Source organism: Mus musculus, chromosome 8, assembly GCF_000001635.26.
Source record: "Mus musculus strain C57BL/6J chromosome 8, GRCm38.p6 C57BL/6J".
Classification (NCBI taxonomy): Eukaryota; Metazoa; Chordata; class Mammalia; order Rodentia; family Muridae; genus Mus; species Mus musculus.
In genome coordinates this window covers 78,775,456-78,785,794 of record NC_000074.6, presented here as the reverse complement: position 1 = coordinate 78,785,794, position 10,339 = coordinate 78,775,456, and the positions used below count along the sequence as shown (strand labels likewise).

General features: G+C 43.8%; 1 pseudogene; it reads left to right on the top strand.

The window, feature by feature from the left end:
• The first annotated feature begins 804 nt into the window (after positions 1 to 804).
• Positions 805 to 10,018, top strand: Gm45446 (annotated as a pseudogene).
• The last annotated feature ends 321 nt before the right edge of the window (positions 10,019 to 10,339 follow it).

Here is a 10,339-nt window from a genome sequence, read left to right as displayed (position 1 = left end):
CTTTTCCCTTAGCACCACTTTTATTGTGTTCTGTAGTTTGAGTATGCTGTGTATTCCTTTTCACTGATTTCTAGAAAGTCTTTAATATCTTCCTTTATTTCTGCCTTGCCCATTTGTCATCAGCAGAGAGTTTTTCAGTTTCCATGGGTTAATGAGCTTTCTGATGTTGTTTCTCTTGTTGTTGATGGCTTTAATCGGAGTTATTTCATTTCTCTTGTATCTGTTGAGATTTGTTTTGTGTTCTCCTACGTGGTCAATTTTGGAAAAAGCTCCATGAGGTACAGGTGAAATGTCTTATAAATAAATATAAATCTTCTGTTAGGTTCATTTGGTTTATAAAGTCTGTTAGCTCCAGTATTTCTGTTTAGAACTGTCTGGATGACCTGTTTGTTGGTGAAAGTGGGGTTTTGAAAGTTTTCCTGGGTAGAATAATCTGGACTTGCATCTGTGGTCTCTTAGAGTCTGCAGCATATCTGTAAAGTCCTTTCTGTCTTTTAGAGTCTCAATTGAGAAGTCAGATATAATTGCAATAGTTTGCCTTTCTGTGTTACTTGCAGCCTTTTAATATTTTTTTCTTTTTTTTTTTTCCTTTTTCTTTGTTTTGTATTGTTTTGTTTATTATGTGAAAAGGGAACTTTATTTTCTGGTCCAATCTGTTTGGTGTTCTGTAAGCTTCTTGTATGTTTATAGGCATCTCCTTCTTTAGGTTAGGAAATTTTTCTTTTATGATTTTGTTGATAATATTTTCTGAACCCAAAGTTTTTATTCTTCTTTACCTATCTTTTTTTTTTTTTAGGTATGATCATTTTTTCAGAGTCCCAGATTTCCTGGATGTTTTGTGTCGGAGTTTTTAGATTTAACATTTTTTTTGACTTATGTATCTATCCGTTTTTCAAAAGCATATCTTCAATGCCAGATATTCTCTCTCCCATCTCTTGTATTCTGTTGGTGAGGCTTGCCTTGTAGTTCCTGTGTGAACTCCTACATTTTTCATTTCCAAAATGCCCTCAGTTGTTTCCTTTATTGCTTCTATTCCATTTTCAGGTCTTGGACAGTTTTATTGTTTTCTTTAACTGTTTGTTTTCTCCTGGCTTTCTTTAGCTGCCTGTTGTCTATTGTGTTTTTAAGCTGGTGTCTTGGCATCTGGATTTGGGATGGTTACAGTCTAGGTGCTGATTTCTGGTTTTGTCTTTGCTAGGTGGGTGTTTTGTTCTTTTCCTCTCTGAATTTTCTGAGAGTGTGATGGTCATGTGCTGCCCGTTGAGCTGTTGTCTTCACAGGGAATGCCTGCTGGATGACTTGAGGGGGAGGAAGGTTGGAAGAGATCTTGTGATTCACTGGGGATGGGGCCACAGAGAACAGGGAGACCACAGCAGGTTTCCGGGTACAGAAGTGGAAATGAGACTGGGGGATTGGATCTCAGGAGCAGAAGGAGAGGTGTGAGTCCACCTTCAGGCCATTTGTTACCTTTGGAGGAGCAGCCCTTCTGGTTAGCAGAGGCTCCTGTTGGTGTTAGGGTCTGGGACAAAGTAACAAGTGGGGGAGGGAGGTTGGGAGGAGATGGTTTGTGGGATCCTCAGGAGATGAGGGCAGGAGTGAGGAAAGGTACATCTGATGTTCTGTTGTAGTGCTAGGGAAGAGATTGGGGGATTTCGGCCTGGGGGAACAGAGAGGAGAAGGTCTTCAGGCAGCCTAGCTGGTTTTCAGGTAGATGTGGCCTGTGTTGAAAATATTTTAAAGGAAGCACACATACAAGCCTGACACAGACTTCAATATTTGGGATTTTGGTATTTCTCACCATTAGGCAAGATAGGGGATGGACCCATTCAGTTGTTCCCACTCCAGATAGGCAGGGAGCTTAGATGTCCCTTGTCTATTTTTTTCCTTTTCTTCTTTCTTCCTTTGCTGGAGATTGGGTCCAGGGCCTCATGTGTGCCAATCACCACTCTATCCCCTAGCCACATCCCCAGCCCTAGCCCACTGCTTAGATGGTGTGACTACTTTTGTTTCGGGGAATAAATTGCAGGATGGAAGGAATGAAAATAGTTGATGATATTTAGATACTCAAACGTAAGTGCTACATTGATTTTTAACAAAGAGACAATGAAAATACTCTCATCATTTAAAATTGTTCTCTGAGAAAATTAGCCATAGGGGAGGGCAAGGAAAACACATGCAATGTCCAAAAACCTAAGGAGGACTTGGGAAGTGGAGGCATGTGTTAGTGTTGTATGTTATATATAAGTTAAAATATACACATTGGGAGGGAATGCTTCACAGTCAGTTCACTGGGGGAGAGCAGGCTTAGAACATCAGGTCCACAGTGAAAGAAAGTTCCAGGTCTTATCTAGACCTTTGCTACCATTAGAGAAGCAGGAAACTGAACTGCTATCATTAGTAGGCCCTGAAGAATCAACACACTATTTTTTGATCACATGGTGACCATTTGAACCCATATAGAGGCTGGGATGTCTCGGAATTGTTCTGATTAGTCCTGACTTCAGACAAGTTAACCTTTCTCTTCCTCAGTTTCCTAATCAGAATGTTTTACAGGGTAGTGGTGAGAATTACGGTAAAGTCTTGGCTGTGTGAGTCCCTGAAAAGCATGGACTTCTGAACAGAGAGATGCACGCATCTTGGTTGGCTTGTACCTCCAGCTAAATTGTTGTTGTTGTCATTGTTGATGCTAGGAGAGCTGTTGATGCTAGGTTGTTGTCGTGTGAAATATATTTGCATGAGTGCACATGCTCATGCCTGTGTGGAATCCAAAGAAGGATGCCAGGTGTCTCCGTCTCGTCACTCCCCACCCCAATCTCCATCCTCTGCAGCCCTGGGATCACAGGTTCATGCTGCGATACCTGGCTTTTTCATGGGGATCCAAACTGGGGTGCTCATTCTTGGGCAGCAAGAGTTCTTAACCATTGAGCCACCTCCCCAACCCTCTGCTAAATTATTTAATATGTGATTCACAGGATGTCTGGTACTGTACCACGGTGCTACAGCACGGGAGCTAAGCGATTGTAAACTGAGTCCTACTAACCAGGGGCTAAGTCTACAGAAAAGACAGCGGACCTAAAGCTGATCTGCTACAGTTCAGAGCAGTGGTAGGCCCGGTGCCTACGTGAGGATCAAGTGCAAGCACAGTGACAATACATAGCAACTGTGGATGGAGAGGCTCACCCCAGTTCCTCAACAGTGCCACTGAGCAGGTTTCCAAAGGCAACAGGAAATTCTCTCTGCACTCCAGGATCTTCTCTTTGTATGCTGCTGTCCCAACACGGGGCCACATCTCTGTGGTCATTTATCGCATTGTTTGTAATTTTCTGCTGCTACACTAGTCTCAGTTACCAGTTCCAGAGAGAAGGAAAGCGCCTGCTATTCATCTTTATAGCCCCAGCACGTGACCTGTACTTGGTGGCATTTAGTAAAGGTTGGCTGGAGAGTGAATGCTCAGACCGCATTGCCGCCATTTATAACACTGACTGCCACCAATGTCTCCCTTTCAGATACTGAATTGAATGTATTTATTTTTCTAAGCTTTCTAAGTGTCGGGCAGTTTTGACACCCTCCATTGCCTCCTTAACAAACAGTTTTCAAAGTTTGGGGATTCTTATTTTTTTACTTCCATTTCCTCTATCAGCAACTCAGTTAAGGGGAATATCACTTCAACTCCGAATGCTGACAGCAAATGGCTGACCCCACCATTACAACCTCTTTCCAGCTCACTTCTGCTGGTCTGTTCATCCTGCCTATCTATCCAGACTCCAAGATTTGAAGCAACCTCTCTTGCTTCTAATTGAGTTGTTCTATCCATCTCAGACACTGGCAACCTGGGTTTTAATCTTTCTTCTGACAACAGCTTCTAATCACTGCCAGAGTGTCCAGTCCTTACTACATCCTCATGGGAAACTATATCTTGCCTATTTCACAGATGGGGAAATTGGGGTGCTTTCGTATGAACTTGCCAAGGTCACACAACTGGCATTTGATATCTAACTCTAGAGCTGGGGGCGGGGGAGTATTTCACTATGTAGTCCACATTGAACCTGCACTCACTCTGTAACCTGGTCTGGCCTCAACCTGTCCAGTATCCTGTCTCAGCCTCCTGAGAGGGTAGTCAGATAGTAAGTATGTATGCCATCATACCTGACCAGAGTTCTTGACCTTGCCTCAAGCAAAATGGCCCCTTCTAGAGAAAACCTGTTGATAGTTTCATATACAGCTCTGTTTGCACATGTTGCTTTGTAGTTACTAACAATTGAAATGTAAATGTAGGCTGGGGATATTGCTTAGTGATAGAGTGTTTGTCTAGAACTCACCAGGTTCTTGAGTAGGTCCTCAACGTACCAGTGAAAAAAGAAGAGAGGGCAGGATGTAGGGAATGAGGGATGGAGAGAAGGAGAGAGGGAAGAGGAAAAAGAAAGAGAAGACCCCTCCATGTTAGTGAAAACGCTGTTTGTCTGCACCATTCCATGGGAGAGAGGAGGAGAAGATCAGGGAACAAACTAGCCCCAAGTGATTCTGGTTTTTAATAGTAGAAACTATAAAAAATTTGTCTAGAAAAAAAAGGCAAAATTAAAGTTGAACTTGGAGAGAAACATAGAAATTTCTTTCTTAGAGACAATCTGAGTACCTCGGAATCTATAGAAATTTCTATTTACTTTCATTTTTATTTATCAAGACATTAAAATGTTCATTACAATAAAGTCAGCTCAAATCAGCAATGTCCATATAGAAACACTGGTCAGCTTGGATGGAAGTTCTTCATGGAGAATGAAGAACACAGTGAAAAGTAGGTCCTGAGGCAGGCCTGCAAGTGTGAGCTCCACACATCGTGCTGCATGAAGATGCTCTCCATCCAGGAGGGCTGCAGGAAGGTGTCACTGGTGGTGCGTATGGACCAGACCTGAATCCACATAAAGATTGTATAAGAGCAGCTCATTTTTCTACTGTTGTCTCTAAACAAAGCATCAAGCACATGTATAGTTCTCTCACTGGAAGAAATCTAAGAGATTATTCAATTCAGACATTTTATTTTATACCCGGGGCAACCCAGAGAAGTTAAGTGATTTGCCAAAGAGTACAAACCGGCTGATTTATAACCACAGAACTCACCACAAGACTCCTGTGTGTGGCAGTAATATAACTGTTCTGGTCAGGGCCGAGGGATGACAGTGTAATGGATTTTGTCCTGCTAATCTATCAAGACTCAGCCAAAAAGCTAGTATGAAATGCCCTCCAACAGATTCGTGAAAGGAAGGAAGGCTTTCTTACTTTGTAGGACATACATGCTGAGACTCAGTCCTGCTCACTGCTCTTTGCCTGTTCTCTCTCACTGTCATACTCCGTGGGCTCCTGGGGATTTCAGGGTACCTCTGTGAGCACAAGCACCCCTGGCTACCCCCCTATGCTCATGAGCCCTTCCTGTGCGTCCTTCCCTACACCACATGCTAACTTTGTACTGTTTTACACCTCAGTGGCATCTTGGTATATGAATATATTTCCATTCTATAGATGAGAATGCAATGGCACTTGGAAGCAGAGCAACCCTGAGGAACCCCGTTGTTGTAGCTCGAGAGCTCTGTGCACTTAAGTAGAATCTGGGCGGACCTGGAACCAGGCTTCACCTGTAAAATGGGACAACAACACTGCAGTCCTCAACTCTTGCTTCCGAGGAAACTTTGTTTTGTTTTTCATGACAGGGTCTCTCTGTGTTGCCCTGGATGTCCTGAATCTCACTCTGCAGACCAGGCTGGCCTTGAACTCAGAAAGATCTGCCTGCATCTGCCTCCTAATTGCTGGGATTAAAGGAGTGTGTCACCACCACCCATTCCACTGAGGTGATTTATTAGCTACTTTGCTAAAGTTCCTGCTCCCATGTAAGCATTGCACACACACACACACACACACACACACACTGCTATATGTCTTACACATCTTGTATATGGAACCTTGCCACTGTCAGACCTGCCCCTATAGCATCACCTCTGTTCACCCACTTTCCCTGGCACACACTGGTGCTTGCCTACCAAGTGTGGTTCCTGAGCACTTGACATTCTGCTAGTCTGAACTGAGATGTGCTACAAGTAAAAGATATACATGGAGGACCTGGAGAGATGGCTCAGTGCTTAAGAGCATTTCCCGTTCTTATAGAGGGCTGGAGTTCAGTTTGCAGGACCTACGCACAGCACGGAGGTCTGTAACTCCAGTTCTCGGAATTCTGACATCCTCTTCTGGTTCCACACCACACATGAAGGCAAAACATTCACACATGTAAAAATCTTTTTTAAAAGCAATAGATGCTGAACACCAGAGACTACTGTGTAAAAAGTGCAAAATATCTTGCTAATAAGTTTTTGCACCAGTTACATAAGAAATATTACTTCTAATATATTCAGCTTGTAGATATCCCAAAATATATGACATTAGTTTTAGTTTTTACAAGACATGTAAGGGTTTTGTTTTGGTTTGGTTTGTTTTGTTTTATACATGTGGCTCCATTTTGGTTTAGCATTGTGGAGTAGCTTTCTACGGGCCGTCATTGTTACTATTTATTGTTGGTCCGCTATGGATTTCTACGCTCTGTTATTGTTATTGTTTATTTGTTGGTCTGCTGGTCATGAGTGTGGAAATGACAGGCGTCGTGTCAGGCATCATGTCTAGGCTGTGTCTGGAGGCAATCTTCTCGTCTCCAAAAGAAATGTTCCCTGAGTGACCAGTGAGATGAAGTGACCACGCAATCTTAGAAAACATGATGAACAGCAGTTCCCCAAATTTTCCAGCCACTTAAGTTTTCTCATGTCTTAGGAAGAATTGAGATTTCTTCTGTCCTAGCGGGACAGAAACTCAGAGGCCCTGGATTTTAAACATTTGGTTTCATTTGGGGTGATGGTGATGGATTGGGGGTGCTGCAGTCCCAGGTCACAGGAGGTCAAATTCCCTGAGTGCTTATAGTCTCATTTACCCAGGCAATGGTAGTCCACCCAACATGGTCTCTCAGCCAGTGCTTTGGTTTAGTAAGACACTCTCCTCAGTGCTCTGAAGTAGAGACCGCGTGCCTAGTGGTGAGACAACTGCTCTCTCTGGAGAAGTGTCTCACCTGTCCCACTTTCACCATCTAGGGTCCTCTCAGTGGCACCCTGCACTCATCAAGACATTAAAGCCGACCCAGGCCATGCCACCCACCAGCACTCTGCATCTCTTCACTGCCATCACAACAAGGATGATGCTGATGTATGCGCTGCCCCTGGGACTCCATTTTGAGAACCGCAGTCTCTCTGCTATTACCGGAGGTGATTCTGGGTTGGTTTTTGTGATTAGGTGGTGGTCGTTGTTTGAGACAGTCTCTCTACATACCCTTGACTGTCCTGGAACTCACTCTGTAAAGCAGGCTAGCTTCAAATTCAGAGATTCCCCTGCCTCTGCCTCCTGGGTGCTGGGATTAAAAGCATGTTTTTAAAACCCATCTTGCAGGTAGGGGTCCTGGGTGACTTTGGACGTCCACTCAGCCAGGTTGCCGAAGTGGCTTAGCATGTGTCCTAATCTCTCTGCGTGTAGGTTGGCCTGTGCCACAAACATGCTCCACCAGCTCCTCGGGCAAGCCGAGAAACATCCCAGCGGGGTACTGGAGCAGCACTGTATGTGATGCGCTTGCCACTGTTCAATCTAGATGTCAGCTGGGGCAGGAAGAACAACCCAGAGCCTTGGAACAAACTGGGTCCCAATAAACAATAGAAGTTCTACTCAGTGAATGAGGACTACAGCAAACTGAAAACGAAGGCCCAGACGTCTAAACTCTGAAGGTCACTGTAAAGCTGCTGATAATGAAGGTCTTTCAGAAGCCATCCGCACAATTTTCCACATAAGCAGGAAATACGTCTCTGAATACATGAAATCATGTTGATTTTTTTGGAGTTTATTACACTGATGAATAAGTCTCTGAAACTTGAAAAGAAAACCCATCTTGCTTTGTGTTATTTTTGAGACACAGTTTTGCCAGGTAGCTCAGGCTAGCCTTTAATTAGACATTTTTTTGCTACAGTGTCCTGAATGCTGGGATTACAGGCAAGAGCCACTATGCCCTTCTGGTGATTCCTTAAGTTTGTGAATTTCAGTTTTAGTATAATCCACATGGAAAGAGTACTTTACATGAATTGTTTTAGCACGAAGCTTTGCTGTTGGCTGTCAGTCCCAGGGGTAACCTGTTCACCCCGTATTGACTCTGGAAGCACAGAATGTTAGGATAGGTTGGCTTCAAACATCTTCCCTTTGACAGACAAACCAGGATGGAGCCATCTGCCCTCTGCCAACTTAGGTGACCACACCAGGTACATGTAAAACCAGCCCCAGCTCTTTCTAGCTCTTCTCCCGACCTTGAGCACAGCCACAGTTAGAGGCTCAGGGTCTGAATGTGCTTTTAGAGAAAAATCATGGGATTTAGGTTGGATTTAGACACGGAAGAATAGTTCCTATTGGCTCTAAGGATTAATGGTAACAGCCAATGTACTGTTAGGGGAAAGACTGGGGGAAAGAAAAGACAGACTTTAGGGTGTGTCTACGCAACTCTGCCTGGGAGCTGCCCCACCCCGACAAGAACAGTGTGTGTCTAGGTGAGTGTGTGGTTTTCAAGGTTCGTGGAAGCAGATGGTAAAACATGACCTCTAGGTCTAAAGTGGGGAAGTGTGGTAGGCCTGGGAGTATGTCCTCTCCTCTTTTGGCCGCTGTTTGATCCATTATTTCTGAAAGACTACCACACAGCTACCAGCAAGGGTTCTGGGAACATTCTCCGGTTGTTCTTGTGAAAAGAACGTGGCCAATGCTTTGTCACCTCCCCTGAGACTTCTCCTTCGGCTCACCAGGCACTATCTATCTGATAATTCCTAGGAAGCTGAAGTCGTGACCCTTGCGGAATAGAGCCTTGTAGAGAATAAGGCAATCGGGAAAAGGCACTGTCTGAAAGACCCTTAAGAAGAGTTGGGTAGATCATGTTCCTCCCTCTGCATTCACCATAACCCAACCCTGGAGGAGAGTGTGTGCATAGCATAGGACACACTGCGTGGGTCATCTGCATTGCTTTGTTAGGCTGGAACCCCTGCTCGTCCCCTGCACAAGCTGGGAAACCCCGTCTGTCCTCCTTCCCCCATCCTCACCTGCACAGTGAAAACTCCAGGCTAACACATCTTTCCCGGCTCGAAATTTCCTGCAACTCACTCATGAGGCCCACACAGGGACTCAGCTCTTTTACCTTATATGGGCACAATCCCATAGATGCTGAAAAAGTCTTTGACAAAATCCAGCACTTCTTCATGATAAAATTTTTGACATGATCATGGATAAAAGGGTCATACCTAAAAATAATAAATGCAATATACAGCAATCTGATAGTCAACATCAAATTAAATGGAGAGAAACTTAAAGCAATTCTGCTAAAACCAGGGACAAGGCAAATGTGTCCACTCTCTCCCTATCTATTTAACATAGTACTTGAAGTCCTAGCCAGAGCAATAATACAACTAAAAGATATCAAGGGGATGCAGATTGGAAAGGAAGAAGTAAAAGTATTGCTAATTGCAGATGATATGACAATATACATAAGCGGCCCCTCAAATTCTACCAGAGAACTCCTACAGCTGATAAATACTTTCATCATAGTGGGTAGATACAAGATTAAGTTTTTTAAAAGTAGCCCTCCTATTATATGGGCACAATCCCAACTGGTAGCTTACATGTCATCACCCTGTGCCCAAGACCTGTAAACCCCCTTGTTTTAACCTGGATGTGTGATGTCGCTGACCTTCACCTGTGAGATCGGTAAACCCACTTGAGAGCTGCCTCTTAATAAACCTGCCTTTATCCACTTTTAGTCTGGTCTATATCTGTATCACCACGGGAGAGAAAAAGCCCACTTTCTTCTCCTACTACTGTCACCACTAAAGTATTTTAGATTTTTTTTTCCTTTTAACCTACTGTTAAAAGAGGAGAGTATTGCCAGGCAGTGGTGGCGCACACCTTTAATCCCAGCACTTGGGAGGCAGAGGCAGGCGGATTTCTGAGTTCGAGACCAGCCTGGTCTACAGAGTGAGTTCCAGGACAGCCAAGGCTACACAGAGAAACCCTGTCTTGAAAAACCAAAAAAAAAAAAAAAAAAAAAAAAGAGGAGAGTATTGCTTTCAATTACAAATAATAGCCAAACTTTATCAGTGCCTGAGCATGGGACTATCAAAAGGTTAAAAAAAATTTTTTTAAATGCCTAAGATTGCGCTAAATATCCTAGAACCCCTGTAAATGTAGAACTAGTCCTGGTGGGAGTGTCATGTGACAACACTTTCACTGTGGAGAC